Source organism: Mus caroli, unplaced genomic scaffold (genome assembly GCF_978045245.1).
Source record: "Mus caroli unplaced genomic scaffold, Mus_caroli_1 scaffold_5, whole genome shotgun sequence".
Taxonomy (NCBI): domain Eukaryota; kingdom Metazoa; phylum Chordata; class Mammalia; order Rodentia; family Muridae; genus Mus; species Mus caroli.
Window position 1 is genome coordinate 79626870 of NW_028227260.1, and position 26330 is coordinate 79653199.

Below are 26330 nucleotides of genomic sequence, written 5' to 3' on the forward strand. Positions count from 1 at the left end.
AGACAATGCTTCACAGTACTCTGCCTCCCACCCTCTATATTTTCTATTATGTGTGCATATGAATAATTAGATCAAAAGATTCCTTCACACAACTTTAAAGGTAATGCAGTTTCTACATTTTGGGTGGAATCTATGAGTATATTAAAGTAAATGTGAATACAAAATATCATCCACCAAGCTGCAGCCAAATTAATCCCAATTGGTTGGGGTAAAGCTGCACTTACTAATAGAACCAGAAATATAGGCCAGGAACAATCTAAGAATTCTTATTAAATATTTAAAACACTAAGACATTAAAAATAAACACCAAGACATCAAACGTACTAAAAACAAACACTAAAATATTAAACATTGAAAACAAATATTAGAATATAGTGTGATCTTTGCTTAATTAGATAAGACAGTTTTAATAACTTTAAAGCTAAAGTGCCAAGGAAATTTCAATTTCCACAAACAACAGAAATTCATCATAATCTAAATGAGCACAGAAAACTCCTCCTTCAACATTCACATTTTCTCCTTTCCATGAATTCAGATCACACACTGCAGATATATAATAAACAGGGTGTTGTCCCCCCTTTCCTCAAAGATCCTTTTCTAATATGCAGATAATGCTACTTTCAGTTCATCCAAAATATTTCAAGACTACAATTTTTATTTAATTCTCTGTGTTATCACTGCCTCAAATATATCATTTATATGCACCACACTAATAGGTATTTATCTATTTCTTTCTTTCATTTCTTAATAAAATCTTTACTTGGTGCCAAAAGCTATATAGTTAAAGGAAATGAATCAAATGGATACCTGAGAGGACTAGGGAAATATCTTAGGGTGTAAGAGTTCCTTTTGAGAAAGCATTTTGACCTGAATTTGGACTACAGGACCTATGTAAAAGATACATCTACATATTCCTTAAAACCTGGGTAGTAGAAGGCAGAGACAGGAGAAGCTTACTGATCCCCATCCATGCTCCAGGTAAGGGAGAAAGTGATAGGGACACTGTAAGTGCTCTTCTGATCTTGGTGTGCATATGAGCATGCCCACACATCTATAGGCATATATGCCATACACATATAACACAAAACCACAAACACACACATATACACTTTAAAATTGACACTCAAATACGTATATTAGCCCAATGATAGCATACTTGCATAACAAAAATAAGGCCCTGAGTTCAAGTGCTACATTGAAAAATCCCATTAGTACTTGCTTTAAAACAACTTACTCTTGAATGGAGTGGAGAAAGGCACACACACACACACACACACACACACACAAACATACACATGTACATGCACACATACCACAAATAAACAAACCACAACAAAAACCCTCACCAGGATTGTAAATGCATCTATATGGCAGTCTTCCCACATAATAACTTGTTCATATTTAACTAGTTTCCATACATTTATCCTTGCATTTTTTCAATGTATTTCCTACCTCAGGAGCACAATTTTTAAAATACAAATGTGACCAGTTAATTCCTTACGTGAATTATTTATGCAGCATCCACTGCTTCTATATTTATTTATTTATTGGGGGGTATTTATTTCATTTACATTTCCAATGCTATGCCAAAAGTCCCCCACTCACTCCCCCATGCACTCCCCCACCCAACCACTCCCACTTCTTGGCCCTGTCATTCCCCTGTACTGAGGCATATAAAGTTTGCAGGACCAATGGGCCTCTCTTTCCACTGATGGCCAACTAGGCCATCTTCTGATTCATATGCAGCTAGAGACACGAGATCCGGGGGGGGGGGTACTGGTTAGTTAATATTGTTGTTCCACCTATAGGATTGCAGATCCCTTTAGCTCCTTGGGTACTTTCTCTAGCTCCTCCATTGGAGACCCTGTGATCCATCCAATACCTGACTGTGAGCATCCACTTCTGTGTTTGCTAGGCCCCAGTATAGTCTCACAAGAGACAGCTCTATCTTGCTAGTGTATGCAATGGTGTCAGCATTTGGAAGCTGATTATGGGATGGATCCCTGGATATGGCAGTCTCTAGATGGTCCATCCTTTTGTCACAGATACAAATTTTGTCTCTGTAACTCCTTCCATGGGTGTTTTGTTCCCAATTCTACGAAGGGGCAAAGTGTCCACACTTTGGTCTTCGTTCTTCTTGAGTTTCATGAGTTTAGCAAATTGTACCTTATATCTTGGGTATCCTAAGTTTCTGGGCTAATATCCACTTATCAGTGAGTACATATTTTGTGAGTTCCTTTGTGATTGGGTTACCTCACTCAGGATGATGCCCTCCAGGTCCATCCATTTACCTGGGACTTTCATAACTCCATTGTGTAAATGTACCACATTTTCTGTATCCATTCCTCTGTTGTGGGGCATCTGGGTCCTTTCCAGCTCCTGGCTATTATAAATAAGGCCGCTATGAACATAGTAGAGCATGTGTCCTTCTTACCGGTTGGAACATCTTCTGGATATATGCCCAGGAGAGGAATTGCAGGATCCTCTGGTAGTACTATATCCAATTTTCTGAGGAACCACCAGACTGATTTCCAGAGTGGTTGTACAAGATTGCAATCCTACCAACAATGGAGGAGTGTTCCTCTTTCTCCACATCCTTGCCAGCATCTGCTGTCACATGAATTTTTGGTCTTAGCCATTCTGACTGGTGTGAGGTGGAATCTCAGGGTTGTTTTAATTTGCATTTCCCTGATGATTAAGGATGTTGAACATTTTTTCAGGTGCTTCTCAGCCATTTGGTATTCCTCAGGTGAGAATTCTTTGTTCAGCTATGAGCCCCATTTTTTAATGGGGTTATTTGATTTTTTAATTGTCAAAGTATGCTTGAGAACACTATGGTAGAAGTCTGTAAAACATGTTTTGTAGATCTCAGGGCCAAAATTATTTTTCTGATAACCCTAAAATGTTATTTTGTTTTAAATTTCTACCCTCTAACAATATTAGTCAAATTTTCTAGCTAATACTTCACTTATTATATAGAAACAAATTGCATCAAGAATTATGAGAATCCAGATGGTTTCTCATAAACTAGATAATAACACACAAAATGTTAAAAAAATAATGCCAATCTCATTAAATGTATTTTGTTTTGGAAACATTAAACATCATTCATAAAATATATAGATTATGGTAATATGCAGTGGTTTAACCGTTTCTGTAAATACAGTAATAAATAGCTAATCACTGTTTAGATTTTATTTCCAATATGCCAAATGTCAATAGATAAACCTTATATAGAATACAAGTCTTGAGGTGTAAAAGTTTGAGAACTTGTAACATAAATTTTATTCAGTTATGGATTTGATTTGTCCTATGCTGTGTCTACTTACTGTTTGCTCCACTCAATCCAAAACATTATTTTTTATATAATCTGTCTGATGCTCTCCTGTTCATCTTTAACTATTTTCAATTTTTGGATCTTATCCAGAAAAGGAAGTCAAACAAAATGAAGATCATCCGAAAGTATAGGAATATACAAAACAGCCCAAAAGAAAATCCAGATTAGGTAGCTTTCCACTGCACTGTTACACATTCTTCATTTTTTGTGAAAATGTATAGACTATATATTTGAATGACTAGTCACCTAGGAGTGGTGCTATTGTAAGAGATTAAAAGGATTAGGAAATATGTCCTTGTTGGAGGAAGTGTGTCACTAGTGGTGCGCTTTGAGGTTTCAATTGCCCATGCCAAGCTCAGAGTATCATTCTCAGTCTATGAATTAGGATATAGCTCTCAGGTACTACTCCAGGACCTGGCTGCATATTGCCATGCTCTCTGAAGTGATGATAATAGACTAGACCTCTGAAACAGTGAGCAGTCCCCAGTAAAATGCTTTCTTTGTTAAGATTGGCCTTGGTCCTTGTCTTAGTTAGGGATTTACTGTTGTGAACAGAAACCATGACCAAGGCAAGTCTTATAAAGGATAAAAATTGAGGCTGGCTTACAGGTTCAGAGGATCAGTCTAGTATGATCGAAGCCAGAACATGGCAGAATCTAAGCAGGCATGATGCAGGAATAGCTGAGAGTTTTAAATCTTCATTAGAAGGTTGCTAGAGGAAGACTAAATTTCAGGCAGCTAGAGTGAGGGCCTTAAACCCATGGCCACAAAGGCACACCTACTCCAACAAGGGTATACCTCCAAAAAGTGCCACTCCCTGGGCCAAGCATATTTAAACCATCACATTCCACTCCCTGGCACCCATAGGCCTGTTCAAAAACACAAGTCTATCAAGGTCAGATACGGCCATAGCATAATAAAAAAAGTACATTTAGTTCAACTTCCAAAGTCCCCATAGTCTATAGCAGACTCAACAATGATAAAAGTCCAAAGTTCAAGGTTTCTTCTGACAGCCATCCAATCACTTAACTGTAATCCCCAAAGCAAGACAGGAAATCAGTTGGACAAACTCCAAACTCTGCATCTCCATAACTGATATCCAAGTGGTCTTCAGATCTCCAACTAATTTTCCATCCATGTTGACTACAACAAACATCTTTTCCTGGGCTGATTCAACTCCCTGTTAGAAGCATTCCTTAGCATATATCTCATGGCTCTGGCATCTTGAACATCTTGGGGTCTCCAAGGCAACTTCAGTGTTGTAGTTTCTTGTTTCAATGTCTGGAATTCACACATGATGGTCTGGGCTCTACCAAAGGGCTGGTGTTACTTCTCTAGCTCTACCCTCTGTAGCACTCGAAGCTCAGGATGATTCACTCCACTGCTGCTGCTGCTCTTGGTGATGATCCTATGGTACTGACATCTCCAATATGCCTCCATATGTTCATATATTTGAATGCTTTTTTTATGAGGGAGTGGCATTATTTGAAAGCATTAAAGGTATTTCAGGAGATGTGGCATTGTTGGAGGAAGTGTGTCACTAAAAGTAAGCTTTGATGTCTCAAAAGTCCATGCCAAGCTCAGATTCATTCAGCTTAGACAAAAACATAAATAAGTAGTTCATATCTACTGCCCCAGCACTACTGTGCATGCCACCATGCTTTCTACCATGATGATAATGTACTAAACTTCTGCTTCTGTGAGCAAGCTCCTCATTAAATGCTTTCTTTGTTAATAATTGCCTTGGTCATGGTGTCATTTCACAGCAATAGAACAGTGACTAAGACATCCAACTTCCAAAAATCTATAAAATAATCTTTTGTTCTGACTTGTGAGATACCTGTTTCCTTGTCTTTCAAATCAGTTATATTAGGGATAAAAACTACATAGACATGCATAAAAGTCAAGTTATTAGCTACCATTCTCCCACTGTTATTTTCACTCAATACTGTGATTTAAGTTTCATCCATGGTTATACATTTGAAAAAAAATTTGAGAAAATGTCTGATGTATTTCAGGCTGGCCTTGCATTTTCTATGTAGTCAACACTGTCCTTGGAATACTGATATTCCTACCTCTAATTCCTAAGTGCAAAGATAACAGGTATGAGCCACCATTTAAACTTGATGCTGTCAATTTTAGTTCATTTGTTCTCATTTTTACATATTATATATTGTAGGAATATATGCTAACCTATTCATCATATTAATCATGAAGTACTTCTGTTGGAGTTCAGGTAACTGTGCTATTATTAAAAAGTTGTGATAAGTATTCTTTTATGTATTTCTTCCACTATCATTAACCTTAGAACTTTTCTACTTTGAAGACTTTATATTGCAGCTTGTATAAAATTTCATTGTTAGAATTACTTTCAGAGACCCTTATTTTTCTTATTAAGGCATTATTTCTGCCAGCAGCTACTATAATACTTAGAAATAGCACCTGGAGAGATGGTTGATTGAGGAAAGTGTTTGCTTTGAAGCATGAAGACCTAAGTGTAGATCTCTAGAACACTGATAAAAAGTTGGAAATGGTAGAGGCACTTGTAAGCCCACTGCTGAAGAGCAAAGCCAGGTTGAATCTAGGGGCTCACTGGCCATCCAATATAGTCATAAAGGCGAGGTTCAGGTTCACTGACAGTTCACTTCTTGAAATAAGGGTAACAAGACAATCATGTAAGATACCTAGTATCACTCTCTAGTTTCCAAAAGCATGCACTCACATGTAAGCACACTATTATGCATATGCATGCAAGTTTGTGTGCATGTACAGACATATTCACATGCATATACATCAATCACTCCTCCACACACAAAAGAAAATATAGTCTTATCATCCTAATATAAATTATTCAAATCTGGAGGTAACTAACATAGTGACATCAATGATCATTCTTTGTGCAGCTCTTCTACTTTGCTAAAATACTCCACAAAGACTGCTTCTCCACAAAGACTGCTTTACATTCTGAAGGCTTTAGAAAATATTTTTGTAGTTCTATAATATCATTTTTTTCTTCATATAATTTGGTTGGTTCTCCACAAGCACCTTAAATTGAATGGACTCAAAAAACATGTATATGGAAAGAGACAGCAAACATACTTCTGTCTTAAATTGGTAGATCAGTTATTCATGTCCATGTACTTTTTGAATTCATGAGTTTATATTAACCTTGATTATAAGGAGGGGACTAAATTCTGCTCAGTATAGGATCCTGTAGGAAGTACAGGAGACTTAAGTTAATCTCAAATTTTAGATAACAATGAATATTTCTGTGGAAAAGTGAGTTTAATATAGAATCTGACATCTGTTCATACAAAAATTGTTTGTTAGAAAATCAATTAGCTATACTGTCATTTGTGGTTCACCCCTATATAATTTTTGCCAGATAAATGTTTTCATTTTCAAAGCCTTATGAATATATTTGAATTGTTTTAATTTATTATATATTACAAAATCATCAGATACAGAGTTCTTAGTTGACTTCCAATGGAACCTGCTTTTATTTTCATTTCACACTAACCATTTACTTCAGACAAAGCTCTAAGAGGGTTATGAAATAATATTAAATAGAGAACCACTTATTTTCTAATAGGTCTCCACTAAGTCCATTTCCAAAAGTGTACCAAGTTAACAATATTCCAAAAACTTTGTGTGGCTGAAAAGATAGTACAGATTGTAAAAGTGCTTGTTTCCAATCCTGACAATACCAGACCAATCCCCAAAACTCACACAAGGACTGGACTCCTTCATACACCCAACAAATATTTCTTTAAAAAAAAAAAAGGAAAGAAAACAGGAGAAGAATGTAAGAAAATGAGAATAAGTAGTATATATAGCAGCCTTATCTCTGTTGTAGCAGAATTCTTAAAGTGCTGAGAGAGAGGTTGGGGAAGGGAAAAGAAACAAATTAAAGAAATTAAAGAAAGGAGAAGGAAAGAGAATAAAAAAGAATAAATGAAGAGAGGAGAAGAGAAGAGAAGAGAAGAGAAGAGAAGAGAAGAGAAGAGAAGAGAAGAGAAGAGAAGAGAAGAGAAGAGAAAAGAAAAGAAAGGAAAAAGAGAAACAAAAACAGTAAGTCACACTAAGTTACCCTGAGATGTGAGAAAGGAAGCTTTCTGAACCTCATCGGCTTCTGTGATGTATATTACGTCAGTGTGCTGTTTCCTGTCTGCCATTTTGCTTTCGTATTTAACGGTCTCCCGTTTTACAGGTCTCTCATTTTTCCTGTGACGGCCGTGCCGAGTGCTTGCTGCCGCTTGCCTGGTGCTTCTTCTCTAGTGTCTTCTAGAAGAGACGGGATAGAGAAAAGAAAGGAAAGGAAAATAAAATAAAAAGCAAAACATAAAGGCAGTACTTTGCTGTAAGTTAGCGGGAGAGGTGAGAAATGGCTAGTGTTATATGTGTTGCCCCAGCACGCAGTTTCTGGTCCGCCATTTTGCTTTCGCATTTAACGGTCTCCCATTTTACAGGTCTCTCATTTTTCCTGTGACGGACTTGCCAAAAGCTTGCTGCCCCTTGCCTGGTGCTTCTTCTCTAGTGTCTTCTAGAAGAGACGGGATAGAGAAAAGAAAGGAAAGAAAAATAAAATAAAAAGCAAAACATAAAGGCAGTACTTTGCTGTAAGTTACCCGGAGAGGTGAGAAATGTCTAGTGTTATATGTGTTGCCCCAGCACGCAGTTTCTGGTCCGCCATTTTGCTTTCGCATTTAATGGTCTCCCGTTTTACAGGTCTCTCATTTTTCCAGTGACAGCCTTGCCAAAAGCTTGCTGCCCCTTGCCTTGTGCTTCTCCAGTCAGCTGTCTAGAGAGGAGAAAAAGAGAAACAAAAACAGTAAGTCATGCTAAGTTACCCAGAGAGGTGAGAAAGGAAGCTTTCTGAACCTCATCGGCTTCTGTGATGTACATTACGTCAGTGTGCTGTTTCTGCCGAGTGCCATTTTGCTTTCATATTTAATGGTCCCCCATTTTACAGGTCTCTCATTTTTCCTGTGACGGCCGTGCTGAGTGCTTGCTGCCCCTTGCCTCCTGCTTCTTCATGTGTGTCTTCTAGAAGAGACGAGATAGTGAAAAGAAAAGAAAGGAAAAGAAAATAAAAAGCAAAACATAAAGGCAGTACATTGCTGTAAGTTACCCGGAGAGGTGAGAAATGGCTAGTGTTATGTGTGTCACACCAGCACACAGTTTCAGGGCCACCATTTTGCCTTTGTATTTAATAGTTTCCTGTTGTTGTTTTGTTTTTTTTGTTTTTTTTTTTGTTTTTTGTTTTTTTGGTCGTTTTGCTTGTGATGGCCGTGCTGAGTGCTTGTTGCCCCTTGCCTCGTGCTTCTTCATGTGTGTCTTCTAGAAGAGACGAGATAGCGAAAAGAAGAGAAAGGAAAAGAACATAAAAAGCAAAACAGAAAGGCAGTACATTGCCGTAAGTTACCTGGAGAGGTGAGAAACGACTAGTGTTATGTTTGTTGCTCCAGCACAGAGTTTTAGGGATACCATTTTGCTTTCGTATTTAACGGTCTCCCGTTTTACAGGTCTCTCATTTTTCCTGTGACGGACTTGCCAAGTGCTTGCTGCCCCTTGCCGCGTGTTTCTTCTCCTGTGTCTTCTAGAAGAGAGGAGATCGAGAAAAGAAGAGAAAGGAAAAGAACATAAAAAGCAAAACATAAAGGTAGTATATTGCCGTAAGTTACCCAGAGAGGTGAGAAATGGCTAGTGTTATGTGTCACACCAGCACACAGTTTCAAGGCCACCATTTTGCCATTGTATTTAAAGGTTTCCTGTTTTGTTGTTGTTGTTGTTTTGCTGTTGTTGTTGTTTTGTTTTGTTGTTTTTGGGTTTGTTTGTTTGTTTGTTTTGCATGTGACAACCATGCAGAGTGCTTGCTGCCCCTTGCCTAGTGCTTCTTCACATGTGTCTTCTAGAAGAGAGGGGGTCGAGAAAAGAAGAGAAAGGAAAAGAACATAAAAAGCAAAACATAAAGGCAGTACATTGCCATAAGTTACCCGGAGAGGTGAGAAACGGCCAGTGTTATGTTTGTCACACCAGCACGCAGTTTCAGGGATATCATTTTGCTTTGTATTTAATGGTCTCCCGTTTTTTCAGGTCTCTCATTTTTCCTGTGACGGCCGGGCCGAGTGCTTGCTGCCCCTTGCCGCGTGCTTCTTCTCGTGTGTCTTCTAGAAGAGAAGAGATCGAGAAGAGAAAGGAAAAATAAAATAAAAAGCAAAACAAAGGCAGTACTTTGCTGTAAGTTACACAGAGAGGTGAGAAATGGCTAGTGTTATGTGTCACACCAGCACACAGTTTCAAGGTCACCATTTTGCCATTGTATTTAACGGTTTCCTGTTTTGTTATTGTTTTGTTTGGTTTGGTTTTGTTGTTTCTTTGGTCGTTTTGCATGTGACAGCCGAGCGGAGTGCTTGCTGCCCCTTGCCTAGTGCTTCTTCATGTGTGTCTTTTAGAAGAGAGGAGATCAAGAAAAGGAGAAAGGAAAAGAACATAAAAAGCAAAACATAAAGGCAGTACATTGCCGTAAGTTACCTGGAGAGGTGAGAAACTGCTAGTGTTATGTTTGTCACCCCAGCACGCAGTTTCAGGGATACCATTTTGCTTTTGTATTTAATGGTCTCCCATTTTACAGGTCTTTCATTTTGCATGTGACGACCGTGCAGAGTGATTGCTGCCCCTTGCCTTGTGATTCTCCACTCAGCCATCTAGAAGAGAAGAAAAAGAGAAACAAACAAACAAACAAAAAACCCCAATAAGTTGCCCTGGAGAGGTAAGGGTAAGAAGTTTTCTGAACCTCATCACATCAGAATGCTGTTTCATTTCAGCAATTTTACTTTTGTATTTAATGGTCTCCTATTTTACAGGTCTCTCATTTTTAAGTGGGACAACAGTGCAGAGTGTTTGTAGCTCCTGGACTCTCACTTCTTCAATCTGTTGTCTGCCAGTTTGGTGAACCTGCTGGCTTTAAGTCGGAGTGGTTAGTGATTTCCGCAGTTCATATCCACTAGAGCAAGTTCCTTCAAAATGTCATCTCATGAGAACTACACGAATGCTGCAGAGACCTTTGAGAATATAAGCATACTCAGCTGCTTGGGTGAGACTTCTGGTGCCCTGGTGGACACAGAGACAATTTCTGACACTAAAACTATGGATCCAGAAGTGATTCTGACACCAAGAAGTGATGTTACTGGCACTGAAGACAGCAGTGTTTTAAGCTCTCAAAGTACTGATGTAAATTCTGGTGATGGTTACCGGGGTTATGAGGGTGACAATGATGACGATGACGATGATGATGATGACGACAATGGTGATTCCAATCTTCCCAGCTTTGAGGACTCTGACAATTTTATCAGCTGTTTGGAAAACTCATCTAGCCCTCAAGATTTAGAGGAACGTGAGGTTGTAGAAGAGCAGAATCTGAGAAGGCGTTTTCATCGATACGAGTTGGAGGCTGGTGAGGTTGTGGAAGGGCAGGGAGGGGGAAGCCTGTTCTATCCATATGAGCTGGAGGCTGGAGAAGTTGTGGAAGCACAGAATGTTCAAAACCTGTTCCATCGTTATGAGTTGGAAGAAGGTGAGGTCCTGGAAGCACAGGCAGTACAAAGCATGTTTCCCTACTATGAGTTGGAGGCAGGAGAAGTTGTGGAAGCAGAGGAAGTGCAAGGTTTTTTCCAACGTTATGAATTGGAGGCTAGAGAGGTTAGGGGAGCACAGGGAGGACAAGGTCTTTCCCACCATTATGGATTGGAGGGAGGTGAGGTTGTGGAAGCACCAGCAGTGAGCAGACGTGTTCAGCACCATGAGTTGGAGGAAGGTGAGGATGTGGATGATCAGGAAGAGAGCTCTGAGACACATGAACAGACCAGTGAGGACAGCAGTGATCAATATGACATTGAAGATGATAGTTTAATAGATGAAGATGATAGTTTGATAGATGAATGGATAGCTTTAGAGACATCTCCTCTCCCAAGACCTCGATGGAATGTCCTTAGTGCCCTTCGGGATAGGCAGCTGGGTTCAAGTGGTCGCTTTGTGTATGAAGCCTGTGGTGCAAGATTATTTGTGCAGCGTTTCTCACTAGAGCATGTTTTTGAAGGCCATGCTGGATGTGTCAACACTGTTCATTTTAACCAACGTGGCACCCTGCTGGCTAGTGGCAGTGATGATTTAAAAGTGATTGTGTGGGACTGGCTTAAAAAACGGCCAGTACTGAACTTTGACAGTGGCCACAAAAATAATATCTTGCAGGCTAAATTCCTTCCTAACTGTAATGATGCCCTCTTGGCTATGTGTGGCCGTGATGGGCAGGTACGAGTCGCACAGCTATCTGCTGTGTCAGGCACCCACATGACTAAGCGTTTGGTGAAGCATGGGGGAGCATCTCATAGACTGGGTTTGGAACCAGATTCCCCCTTTAGGTTCTTAACTTCAGGTGAAGATGCAGTTGTCTTCAATATTGACCTCAGACAAGCCCACCCAGCTTCAAAGTTGCTGGTAATCAAAGATGGTGATAAGAAAGTGGGACTGTATACAGTCTTTGTGAATCCTGCCAATGTCTACCAGTTTGCTGTAGGTGGGCAAGATCAGTTTATGAGGATTTATGACCAAAGGAAAATTGATGAGAATGTCAACAATGGAGTTCTCAAAAAATTCTGCCCTCATCACCTTCTTAGCTCTGATTACCCAGCACACATCACATCTCTGATGTACAGTTATGATGGCACAGAGATCCTGGCTAGCTACAATGATGAAGATATTTATATCTTCAACTCTTCTGATAATGATGGAGCTCAATATGCTAAGAGATATAAAGGGCACAGAAATAATTCTACAGTGAAAGGTGTACATTTTTATGGCCCAAGAAGTGAATTCGTGATGAGTGGTAGCGATTGTGGGCATATCTTCATCTGGGAAAAATCATCCTGCCAGATCGTTCAGTTTTTAGAGGCAGATAAAGGAGGAACAATAAACTGTATTGATTCCCATCCTTACCTACCTGTATTGGCATCCAGTGGGCTAGACCATGAAGTCAAGATCTGGTCACCCATAGCTGAACCTTCCAAGAAGCTTGCTGGCTTAAAGAATGTGATTAAAATTAATAAGCTGAAACGAGATAATTTTACCTTGCGCCATACTTCCCTGTTTGACAACCACATGCTTTGTTTTCTCATGAGTCATGTGACACAGTCAAATTATGGACGCAGTTGGAGAGGTATTAGAATTCATGCTGGAGGTGGAGATTTCAGTGACTCTTCCAGCAGCTCTGAGGAAACAAACTAAGAATCATAGTGCCAGACTGCTTAAAGATGTCCTGAGATACCACCTGAAGCTGAATTCCACTTCATAGTACTTTAAAATCAGATTGAGTAATAGGATTTTTCCCCTTCTTTTTGTAGCGATTTGTAATTAAAGTATTTCTATTTCCTCTCCATCTTTTCTCTCCCACCTGTGTATTACTTGCTTTTGTTATATCTTGTTACCTTGTATACTACATGATTATAGAACTATAATAGGCATACTTTGTGTTCTTACAGATAGCCTGTAGAATTGCCTGATTTTGGTGAAAAAATTAATATTATAAGATCTTATTTCTGTTCTTCAAAAATTGTTGGATTAAAAAATATTCAGTAACTTGATTCTGAATATTGAGGTTGTTAAAAAATTTTAAGAAATGTTTATGTTCTAAAGTAAAATAAAATAAAACAAACCATGGTGTTTTCTTTTAATGCCACCCTTGGCTATACACATGTGGTTATGGGCCCTGTATCTATTCCACCACAGGGCTCAGCCACATGGGGAGGCAGGACATGGGAAGTTGACTGTGCTTACCCCACACTGTTACTGGGCAGGTTTTGGGCCATAGGGAAGCCCAGAACACCCCTACAGGGGTGGGAAAGCAGTCTGAGGTACAGAACATTTGGAGCTGGTTTCTGAAACCTGGGCCTGTGAAGAGGCCAGGATCATGGGGTTCCCAGGCTTTTGGGCACTCAGGCACCTCTGGAAGTCTCAGAAGAGCTAAGAATGGAATCTGGGCTGGTGGGTTAGATCTGGCCCAGGGTTGAGGTGTGTTGGGGTGGGTAGGAAGGGGAGGGGAGCTCTGGCTAGTCCAGGGATTGATAGCAGTAGGCTTGAGCTTGGTAGTGGTTGTGGCTGGAAACTCAGAGAAGTCTTCTATGGGAGATTAGATAGTGGCTCTCTAGGTGAAGGACTTCTCCATGGCTCCCCACGGCGGATCCAGATGAAAAGAGGTAGTCCATGGTTTTAAAGCATTTACTGTAATGGCAGAAAGTGGGTGTGTAAAACCATACTCCAATTCTCAAGTTGGATCTGAGATTAAATACCTTTTCCAGGGAGGAATATTTGGGAAGGAAAGCTTATTGGCTAAGTCTTCCAGGCCTTTAAGAGGAAGGCTCACTAAAATGGAGATCTGTATTGAGCCTATGTGACTATAGGTCATGTCCTCTACATGTGGAAGGGCTTGGGGTGTTACCCTTATGTGACTGAGGCCACAAATCTATGGAGAGTAGGGCTGTGGCTAATGACAGGGGCCTGATGTCTGGGAACAGGACTATCTTCCCTTCAGGGTCTCTGGGGCTTTTAGCCTTACCTCAACCAGAGACCATGCTACTTTTCATGGTTCCCTACACACACATACCACACACTTTCTTCTTTGGCTTTTGTCACAGAAAAAGACAAAAGGATAAAGTAGTTTTGTTCCTCATCAGATAAGGAATTTTATAATTCCTTTTGTTTATTCACATTTTCTAAATCTACATTAATAATATGGAATTATGTAAGCACATTAAAGCTAGAAATAAATTAGATTCAATCACTTTGTTGTTTAGCTTGTCAATGCAAGTTTTTTGAAATGTCATGGTTCAGAAGTAGCATTTTTTACCTTTCAAAAAAATCCTACTTGGTTAAGGGTTTTCTATGAGTTTCTCACTAAATTTGAATAATTTCTTTATGTTGAAACAATAATAACTACAATAACAGATGGTTTGTATTTTTTATAAAACCATTTGATATGAAACTATTATACCAAAATGCTTTTGATGGCTGGAGATATGAGTTAGTGGTTCTTCAGATATGAGCTGGGTGGCTCTTGCAAAGAATGCAGGCTCAGTCCCACCATGAACATGACAGTTTACAACTGGCTGTAACTCCATATCCATCCAAAACTCTCTTCTGGCCCCCAAGGATATTAGGCATGCACTTAGTGCACAGACACATCTGTTGGCAAAATATAATAATTTTAAAAGAAATCAAAAATGATTTTTGCAATCTAAACAGTGTTTAAAACTATAATATAGTTTAGAAGAGTTTAAGTTGTTTTATGTTTTGTCTTATTTAATGTAAATTTTGGGTAGTGAGTGACCAAATTCTATTTGATAGATATTTGCTTATGGTAAGGAAATGAAAAAAAAAATCAGCTTCCCCTAAACTTCCATGAATTATAACATAGCCTTATTTCCAGATTATTGTTCAAATGAAGGATGTAATTGAACATCCCAACAGTGGCTGTACTTCAAGAATTCTTCCTGAAATCGGTATTATGTTTCCTCCCATGGAAACATGTAGAGACATTTTCATAATAAGACGAACTTTGGAGTGGGAATTATCTTTCTCACTGTTCACTGAGATTCAGAGTTAGGGATAAATTCCTGGGAACCTCAAAGCCTGAAGATGCCCCTGCATGCTGGTTTTTAAGAAAGGGTCAGCAAGGGATCCGAAAGAAACTTGCTTGCAGAAACCAGTAAGTCTGAACTTAAGTCTGCACTGTGGTTTAAAATAAGGCTTAGAGTCTCAGGCAGTGGCTCAGTGGGTAAAGGACTGGTTATGCAAGCAAAAGTACTGGAGTTCACATACCTAGAACCTATATAAAAGATGGGTGGATTTGACAGGTTGCCTGTGTAATCCTGAGAAGAGAAGTGGTACAAAATCTCTGAAGCAAGCTAGCTAGCCAAACTAGTGCAAACACTGATTCCTGAGTTCAGCAAGAGACCCTGTGTCTCCATAGAAAGTAGAGAGCTATTGAAGTTGCCTGATACAAACTCTGGTTCTTCACATACAAAAGCCTGCAGATGTATTTATGCCATGTACAATTTATATGTAAAAATGAGAGAACATAAAGAGATAAGAGTTAATAACTAAGATCCTGAGTTTGTAGCATCCTTTAAAAATGGGTAGTATGAGGAGCTAGAGAAAGTATCCAAGGAGCTAAAGAGATTTGCAACCCTGTAGGTGCAACAACATTATGAACTAACCAGTAACCCGGAGCTCTTGACTCTACTGCATATGTATCAAAAGATGGCCTAGTAGGCCATCACTGGAAAGAGAGGCCCATTGGACACTCAAACTTTATATACCCCAGTACAGGGGAACGCCAGGGCCAAAAAGTGGGAATGGGTGGGGAGGGGAGTGGGGAGGGAGGGTATGGGGGACTTTTGGGATAGCATTGGAAATGTAATTGAGGAAAATACGTAATAAAAAAATATTTTAAAAAATGGGTAGTATGTATGCTACCAATATTAACACAACATTGGTGATTTCTAGTGACTGCCAAAACAATAAAAACTGACTAATTTGACCCTCCATATAGATATTTCAGGGTTTCCTGAATTGATCTCAGATTATTTTGTCATGATAGGTATTTAGCAAAAAGATTTGAAAGATAAAGTAGTAGATTACATTGCTTTTTGGGCAGTAAGGGTAGGTATGCCAGGGTATGTTCATGCACACTGTAAAGAGATTTGCAACCCTCACATATGGGCTTACCCTTGTTTGAGTTGGGTATTTTCTCAGTCCACAAATATTTCAGATCTTCTGCACATTTTCTCTTATATTCTTTAGCTTTGTGAAAAGATGTGCCTTCTTCTGTAGGACACTCAGACCGTACCATATGGATCTGGGTTGTGGAGGAGATGAGAAATCAGCACCTGTTCCAGTCCTTCCCTAGTGTTCAGAGATATCCCCACATACATTTGCTCTCAAATTTTCACACCCATTGCTTTTTACATAATGTTGTTTTTTACTTCATTTTCTAATATCTGGAGCAAGCAAACAAACAAGGAGACAAATGTATTAGGGCATTTTTGCTAGGGCTTGGAGGGATTGCTTGGAGCTTAAGAGCCCTTGCCCTTACAGAGTACCTGAGTTCAATTCGACTACCCACATGGTAGTTCACACCTATCCAAAATTCTAGTTCCAGAGAATCTGATGCTTTATTCTAGCCTCTGTGGGCACCAGGCACATGTATACACACATCATATACATACACGCAGGTAAAACAATGCATATGCAATTAATTAGTTAATTAATTAATTAAAACATTTAATTCATACAGCCAAGTAATGTTTAAATATTATTTTAAATACTTGTTAAACATGTCTCACCCACAATGTTTCTATTATTATGATAGAACTTGAGCTGTGCACCCTCCCCTGTCCTACAAGCAAGTAAGATAAATTTCTAAGTTGGTGGGATTTCTAATATTTACCATTTTGGGGTATTAGTTGGTGATAAAGGAATAAATGTATATATATATTTAAATTTCTTCCCTTATCACCAACTAATACCCCAAAATTATATATATATATATATATATATATATATATATATGATAGATATAATGTGTATTATCTATCTATTGAAATATTTCTCATTTCTCATCTATAGAAGGAAAAGTAATAGTTAAACTGAGAAAAAATATAAGCAAAAACCTGTTATTTAACCCCTCAGTTGAGTGCTCTCTTGTATGGACTATATACTGAGATCATGGGATGGCTGGTTATATTGCAAGACCCTGTTTCAAAACAGAACAAAATTACAAAGGTATTATAGAGAGAAAAATGGGGCTATGGAGAGGGCTCAGTTGGTAAGAGCTCTTGGATTTGCAAGCAGTATAACTGGAATTCATATCTGTAGCATCGAGCTGGGTAAGGGTACACATGACTGCAACCACATGATTAGGAGGTGGACACAGCCTTGGGAGTCAGAGACCCTGGATCCTATTAGGTTGCTGCAGTAAGCTTCAGGTTCAGTGAGAGAACTGCTATCAAAAAAATACAGTGGAGAGCAGTAGAGGAAGACACCTGGTATTCCCTGACATGTGCATGTATGTATATATCATACATATGACAAGATAATAGATTATTTAATAAATTATAAAGGTAGTATAGTAGTTAGAAATCAAACACGGGTTTTATTTTTGCATACATTGGTCCTGTTAGTGTATAGCAAAGACATAGAGACTAAAGTTGTGTCTTGTAAGACAGTGGGGAAAATGACTTCAATTTAATGATCAAATGAAACTCTTGCTATAATTTTTTGGAACATTATTTTAATTCCAATTTGAAATATCTAGAGGAGAGTTCTTTAGAGATTCCCATGACTTTCATGCAGTAGTCTCCTAATTACTTACAGAATTTAGTTGCATAAAGTTGTAACAGATGCCAATCTGTACATTTAAAAAAAGACATCTGCAGACAGCATTTCCTTAAAAGAACAGGTGTGAAAAAATATATATAATAAAGAGATATATAATATATATATAATAAAGAAATATAATATATATAATATTATATATATAATATTATTATATATATAAATATATATATAATAAAAATAAAAAATATATATATTATATATAATAATAAAAATGCATATTTCAATCTCAATAGAGATTGAAAAAATATATATAATAAAGAATATTTGCAAAGAGCAGGTCAATGTTTCCAGAGTTTTGTTAGTCCAAATTGACAACAATGTTTATTCTAGCATACTATGAGCCAAAAGGATAATACAGAGAAATCATAGTCCTGTGTTAACTTCCTTGCACACCAACTATCCTAAATTATCTAAATTTGTTTCCAAAGTGAATGAGAGTAAATTCAGACTCATTTTTTTATCTTGATAGAACATTCAGTAAATATGAATATATGTTTTCTGGATCACGAAAATTTAAAGATGGACAGGGCAAGTTCACAAGAAGACCAGTATATGTGTGTGTATATATATATATATATGTATATATATATATATATACACACACACACACACACACACACACACACACACACATATATATATATATATATATATATATATATATATATATATATATATATAGTTTAGTGTATCTTAACAGTATACTTGCGGAATAAAAACATGCACTTTCCTGTAGGACAACTCAGTTAGATGTATAATGGATGTATGGAGTCTACAGTATGATAAAAATGCATTAATCAGAAAATTTCAACAGATTTATTCATAATAGTTATAAGGTTTAATTAGTGAATTGTTTTCAATGAAACATTTTGCTTCCATTACCTCTGTACATCTTGTATTTATATAACAGTTCACACACAAATGAAAATGGAAATATTACCAGTACTTGATTTTTATCCTCTATTTTTCAATTCACAATCATATATTTAAGTATCTCTTGACTGTATGGGAATATATTTAGCACTCTGAACTATTGATAACAGGAAAGAGAGGGAAAACACATTTTGAAAATTAAATGTTTCCCCTCATAGTGGATATATTTTTAAAATGGTTCCTGTATTTTTATTTATTTTACATATTTGAATACATCGTTTTATTTTATACTCATTTTCCAATTTTTATTATTTATTTAATTACATACCTGTCATTGTTCCCCCCTCTCTGTTTCCCCCATAATTCCTTATCCCATTCCTCCTCTCCCTTGCCTCTCACTGCAAGCAGGTTTCCCCCTTCCCTGGGGTCTCAAGTTTCTCAAAGATTAAGCACATTTTCTTCCCTTAAGATGTGACCAGGCAAAGCTCTTCTGTATTTATTCCAGGGGCCGAGGATTAGCCCGTGTATACTCCTGGTTGGTGGCTCAGTCTCTTAGAGCTCCTTGATGTCTGGGTAAATTGAGGCTGCTCTTCTTCCTGGGGGGGGGGGGTCGCTATTCTCTTCAGCTTCTTCAGACATTCCCCTAATTTAACCATTGGAATCCCAAACTTCAGTTCAATGTTTGTATATAAGTATCTGCTTCTGTCTCAGCCAGATGCTGGTAGGGCCTCTCATGGGACACCTATATACTTAAGCTCCCATCTGTAATCACATCACAGTATCAGTAATAGTGTCTGGTTTTGGTGCCTTCCCATGAGATGGATCCCAAGTTCTTAAGCATGTTCTCTGCATGTGCGGCATACTATCCATGTGTATTTTGACATGATTGTTAGATGTTTGCCATAGATACTACACAGGTTGGAATCTTTAAAAAACAAACAAACAAACAAACAAAAAACAATCGGATAGGCGTCACTTGCCTCCTGCAAAGCACCAATAACCGCACCCTGGAAGCACAGATGTTTTAAATCCTGAACAATTTCTGTCACCAGATGCTGGAAGGGAACCTTGCAAATTAGAAGTTTAGTGAATTTCTTAAAGTGCCTATATTTCAAGGAGTGCCCTAGTATCAGGCCTATAAGGATGAGGCTTCTTCATCCTTCCAGTACAAGGGACCCTCTTGCAAGAGAGGTTTTTGTAGCCAGTTTTTTCTAAGTGCTTTACCATGGGTGAATTTGTAGGCAGTTGGGGTTACCTCCTTCCTTCCTTTCTTTCTTCCTTCCTTTCCTCCCTTCCCTTCCCTTCCCTTCCCTTCCCTTCCCTTCCCTTCCCTTCCCTTCCCTTCCCTTCCCTTCCCTTCCCTTCCCTTCCCTTCCCTTCCCTTCCCTTCCCTTCCCTTCCCTTCCCTTCCCTTCCCTCCCTTCCCTTCCCTTCCCTTCCCTTCCCTTCCCTTCCCTTCCCTTCCCTTCCCTTCCCTTCCCTTCCCTTCCCTTCCCTTCCCTTCCCTTCCCTTCCCTTCCCTTCCCTTCCTCTTTCTTTTCTTTCTTTTCTTTCTTTTCTTTCTTTTCTTTCTTTTCTTTCTTTTCTTTCTTTTCTTTCTTTTCTTTCTTTTCTTTCTTTCTTTCTTTCTTTCTTTCTTTCTTTCTTTCTATTAATTTTTATTGGATATTTTCTTTATTTACATTTCAAGTGTTATCCCCTTTTCTAGTTTCCCCTCTGAAAATCCCCTACTGCCTCCCACCTCCCCCTGCTCCCCAACCCACCCACTCCTATTCCTGGTCCTGGTATTCCCCTATACTGGGGCATAGAACCTTCACAGGACCAAGGGCCTCTCCTCCCATTGATGACCGACTAGGCCATATTCTCCTAAAATATAGCTAGAGCCACAAGTTCCACCATGTGTTTTTATTGATTGGTGGTATAGTTCCAAGGAGTCTAATGGTACTGGTTAGTTCATATTGATATTCCTTCCTCCTTTCTGTTTGAGTTCAGTGAGAGGCCGTGCTGCATGGGAGCTACTGTGCAGTGTTGGCATCTGAGTCTTTTTTTTTTCACTGACATTTATATGTGTTTGTTTTTGTTTGGTAATCTGCTTGGTACAGGGGAAGTGCAGGCTGAAGGGAATTGCAAGAGGGGAGTGAATGGGAACAAAAACAGAGTGGAACCACAGTGTAGAACTCAGGTGATCTCTTGCAGAAGTCAGTTCTCATTTTCTACCATATTGCTCACAGGCATTGAACACAATTTGTTAGGTTCAGTGGCAAGCACCTATAATATAATATAATAATATAATACTATTTTATTAATATTTATTTTATTCTTATTGTATGTGGATGAGTGTTTTGCCTGCACATATATGTGTGCACTCTGTATGTACTTGATAACCACAGATTCCAGAACAGGATATGAATTACACTGGTACCCTGGGACTGGAGTTCCAGATGGTTATTAACTGCTATGCTGGTGCTGGGAATCAAACTCAGGTCCTCTAGAAGAGCAGCCAGTCCTCTTACCTACTGACTCACCACTCCAGCCACCAAGATACTATTCTAAATATGTTTTAGGGAGAATTAAAGGTTCCTTGGAGATTTTCATTGGAAGATGATTTAGAAGCGCTATGACATACTGTTTGATTTAAAATACAATTTGAATTGTGGTTTTACATTGCATTATAAATTATTCCTCTTGGTTATCACCACTTTGTTTATCTCTAGTACTATTCTATGAACGTTCATCTGCAGAAATATACTGCCCTATCTATACATAAAAACAAACATAATTTCTCACATTTTCTTCACAGGAAACTTGTTTAAATAGAAAGAAAACACAAGTTCTAAGAATTTAAATAGCCTCTTCAAAATTATTTAACTAAGATAGGGCTCAAATAGAATTTAACAGTAAATTAACCTTTAAATCTAAAATTATATTTAAATGGGCTGGGGCAGTGGATCATCATTTAAGAGCATTGGATTCTCTTCAGTGAGCATGGATTCCCAGTATCAACATGACAGCTTACAACCACCCATAACTCCAGACCCCAGGAAATCTGATATCCACTTCTGGCCTCTGAGTGTACTACATACATGTACTGCACAGGTTTACAGGCTGGCAAAACACTCAGACTCACAAAATTATATCTTAAAACATGAAATTATTTTCAAATAATAAAAGCCATTAATTTCAAAGGAAAATATTTAGCTTGTATCAATCTTAATTCTAGCAATTTACCATAATGTTTGAGTAATATGAGCCTAGCCTAGGCAAAGGAGATAGATCAGTTGGTAAAGTCTTTACATTGAAAGTGTGGAAACATAAACTGACACTAGAATCCACATAAAAACTGGATGCTGTGACATGTTTATCTAATCTTAGTGCTTGGGAGGAAGAGAAAGGAGGATTCCTTGCCACATGGTCTAGCTTAATCTGCAAGCCCCTGTTCTAGTAAAAGAAGATCTATACCTACATTTCATCTATAGACGTTAGGACCTCATGCACAGAAACCCAAACACTGAAGCTTACCAAAATAGTGCACTCAAATAAGTGCATACCAATATGTTTCCAGGAAGAAAGTGAAATCTAATAGCATCATCATTAAAAGTCAAAATTAAAGAATGTAATTAGGTTCACCTTGCATATATTAAATTTTAACAAATAAAACTGTATAGATATTTGAAACTTATATTTAAGCTTAAAAATGAGAATTCAGAAATGGTGTTATTCCAAAAAAAATTTCCTCATATGCCTTTTAACTCATCCTAGCACCTATTATTTGGTGGTGGGGGGGAATGATTACTTTTTAACTTCTAGGATAATTTATAGATTAATTTTGCTTTAACTTGAACACCATATACATGGAACATTGTAGTGTGTCTTGTATTTTGCTTAAACTGTATTACTTGATATAACAGGCAGTCAGTATAACAACCAACTTTAGGTAAATTCAGAGTGAAATTTCTTATCTTTTCCAATTAAATTTTAAGGTTTTGCAACAGTGAATGCCAAATCATGGCATTTTCTTTCTCAAGAACTATGTGGAGGGATGTATTTTGTTTCTGTTAGTTCATTTTCAAATTAATATGTGAAATCAAATTAAGTAAGCCAGCCATGGTAGATAGAATGGTAATCCCAGCATTTGTGAAGTAGGTACAGGAGGGATTAGGAGTTCAAGGCTAGACTTCACTACTGTGATGGTTTAAATAAAAAATATCCTCCATAGGCTCAAGCACTTGAGTACCAGATCCTTGGTTGGTGGTGCTTGGAGGTGCAACCTTGATGGTGGAAGTGTATCAGTCGGGAGTGGGATTTAAGAGTTTATACCCACACCCTACTTGCAATTGCTTTCCTGCCTTGTGCTTTTGGTTGAAGATATCTCAGTTTGTTGCTCTTCTGACTTACTGCCATTAAGAACACTCCCTCTGGAACTATAAACTACAGAAACTGTTCCTTTTTAAAGCTCCCTTCTGTTATGTTTTATTACAGCAACAGAAAAGTAATTCATAACAGCTACATAATGAGAATGAGACCAACCTAGGCTACAAGAACACCGAAGAATAAAAAAGGGATAGCAAGATGGCTCAGTGGATAAATGATATTGCATAGCCCAATAACCTAAGTACTGTCCCAGAAATTAGTATAAAGATTGAAGGAGAGAACAGACTACACAATGATGTCTTCAGACTTCCACTCATGTACTCTGACAACACCCCAACACATACACATATATCATATACACAAATTCACAATAATAAATAAAAATCTCAAAAAGAAACTAATGGAATGTTTTTTAATGTAACATGCAATACATGTGCTATGCATTATAAATTGTATTAAAATGTTATATTTAATAAATAGCATATCTAGCTAATATAATTGTTATTTCACACAATAACCTTTTCTTTGTGATGAAAATATTTACATAGATTTAAAAATATTCAGAAGCTGTTAGATGGAATTCTATAAATATCTAGTAGGTCCATTTGATACAAACTGTAAGTAAACTATGTTGTTGCAAGTTTTCTATTATGGCTCAAAATTGTTGCATTTATGAACAGGTGATATTAGCCAGACTTGAAATTCAATAGACCGGCATAATACATTGTCCTCTTGTACTACAGGTGTTCCAGAGTATCTGTCCCCAGGAAAGTTAGATGAAGGAATCTGTAAGTATATGCCCATGGCTAGGTTTCACAGACTACATGCTGAAAAATAGGTGTGTGCATGCTGTTAGAGCAGCTTTAAATTCACACTTGTTGAAAAAATTAGATCTTTGAGAAGCCTAGTACCACTCTGAGAGTTTGATGGCTCAGGGTTATTTGGCCAGAAAACTAGGTGAGTTCTGGTTCTGAAAAGCTCTATGCCAATCTATGTATAAATACATTTATATGATATTGAGTTTGCTTGCTTATTTATCTATCTATTTATTTATTCATTTAACCTATTCTGTTATTTGTGAGTTAGAATTTTAGCCTACGTGACTGGGGATCAAAAATAAGAGCTCTATAGCAAGCATGCTTACAGAAGTGAAACTGATAATGTTACAACACTACTTTACAATGTTTGTTTCTCAAGGAAAGAGGAATTTTGGCTGATTCACTAGATAAGCAAGGTTATAGAAGCAGAACATAGCACATATTATTTTAAGTACAAGTGCAGTAGAAACATTAACTCAATTTTATGTTCTTTATCATAGGTACAACTCCAACAATAGCTATGCTACAGAAGTCTGGGGTTCCTTGGACACCAAGTCTGGAACTTAAATATCTCACTTGATTCCCACAGAAATAAAACCAATATAAACTTGAGAGTAGCTCATGTGTACCCAGTCCATTCCAACTGTCTAAAACTCACATCTGTCTCAGCAGCACACAGAATTCAAGGTCATACAATTATAATCTGTTGGAACTAATAAAGATCATGTGTCTCAAACCTTGGTATTGGTTTCACAGTAAGCATCATGGAACTTTCTTCAGCATCAGTGTTTTCCATGACAAGCCTGAAATGTGTTGTAAGTCTCAGGCTTGGGCTGATTTTTTTCCCCATTATTCAGGGCTTATTAAAAAGTTGACTGCTTAGAACTGTGGGAGAGGGGACTTAGGGAACTCTTTCTTTATTGAATTCAGTTATTCTTTTAATTTTTTGTACTAAAATAAACTACCATAGTATCTCATCTGATTTCCATAGCTCTTGTAAAGGTATTTTGGGATATAAATAGGTGTTTTCCTGTGTATCATTGGGAAGGATTTATGGAGGAATGTAGCCAATATTATGTTGTATATCCTCTCCTTAATGAAAATGCTGCTGATCTGTAACAATTAAAGTGGGAGGATTATTTTCCTTATTTTGATATAGTTGTGCCTTAACTACCAAAATAGGTGTATATACATGTGAGTGAGTGAGTATGTGTGTGTGTGCTCGCATGCACGTGTGCGTGTATATATGCATGCATGTGTATTCAATCTTGTCAGATCATCAGGCATTTATTTTATAACTCAAGGTTATTGGATTATTTGTTTTCAGGAGGTTTGAATACTTCTTCTTTAATTTCTATACATACTATAGTTAATTGATCTAGGGGTATCTTAACAGTTATTTTTTTATTTTTAATTTTTTTATTTCATATACAATGTTGTTTGCCTGTATGTATGTCTATGTGAGGGTGTCAGATCCCCAGACATTATAGTGCTGAGATGCCATGTAGTTTTAAAATTGAACTTTTTGGAAGAGCAGCTAGTACTCTCAAACATTATTCCATCTCTCCAGACTTAGGTGGTTTTGTTTGTTTCTATATTTGTTTATTTTTAATTTTTCTTATTTATATGTTCTTTACCAAATTAACTAATTTATACTATGTAATATATTCATCTGTTTGTGGTCAAACATACTTATCCTTTTTTTATTTTTTGTTCAATTTTGGTTTTTTTTAATGCAGGGTCTTTCTATGTAGTTCTAGCTACCCAGGAATTTGCTATGTAGACCAGACTTCCAGGACCTCAGATATATGCCTGTTTCCATCTCTCAGATGTGGGAATTAAAGGTCTGCAACATTATATCTTGTTTTGTTGTTTTATAAGCATCATATAATAACATTCATAATTTTCTCACTAAAATTAAAATGATTTGAACCACTCTTTATTTTTCCTCTATTTACTTATGTATGTATGTATGTATGTATGTATGTATGTATGTATGTATTTATTCATTCATCCATCCATCTTGCATCTGGATTGCTGCCCCATGCCTGGTACCCACCCCCTACTTACAGAGTTCCTCCCCAAATCTCTTACAGAGATTTTCCAAGAAGGTGGAGAGAGTCAGAGTTTAGAAGTGGGAGTGTCAGAGTGAGCCAGTGAGAGGAAAAGATATAGAGTTGATTCAGGTTGACAGTGAGTAATCCCACTGCCAGGGGTATTGCACCAAACTGAACTATCAGAAGCAACAGAGAACTACAGAGCATCAAAGGACTGGAACAGGAGAAAACAGAGAATTAATATAAAGAATTGTGTCTGGCTTGGGTAAATGAGATGAAGGTCCCCTGTCCCTGGAGTTTCTCTATAGCACTTAAAATATCTTTGTGAAGATGTATCAGAAACAGATGGAGCTGTTGTAGGGAAACAGTCATTGAGAGAGCTTACAAGGAACATTTTGTTTGGGTATAGGTGGAATTTCAGTA

The 26330-nt window shown here is 37.7% G+C and overlaps 1 pseudogene; it reads left to right on the forward strand.

Annotated features, from left to right (window-relative positions):
* The first annotated feature begins 10363 nt into the window (after positions 1-10363).
* Positions 10364-12628, forward strand: LOC110286878 (DDB1- and CUL4-associated factor 8 pseudogene; annotated as a pseudogene).
* The last annotated feature ends 13702 nt before the right edge of the window (positions 12629-26330 follow it).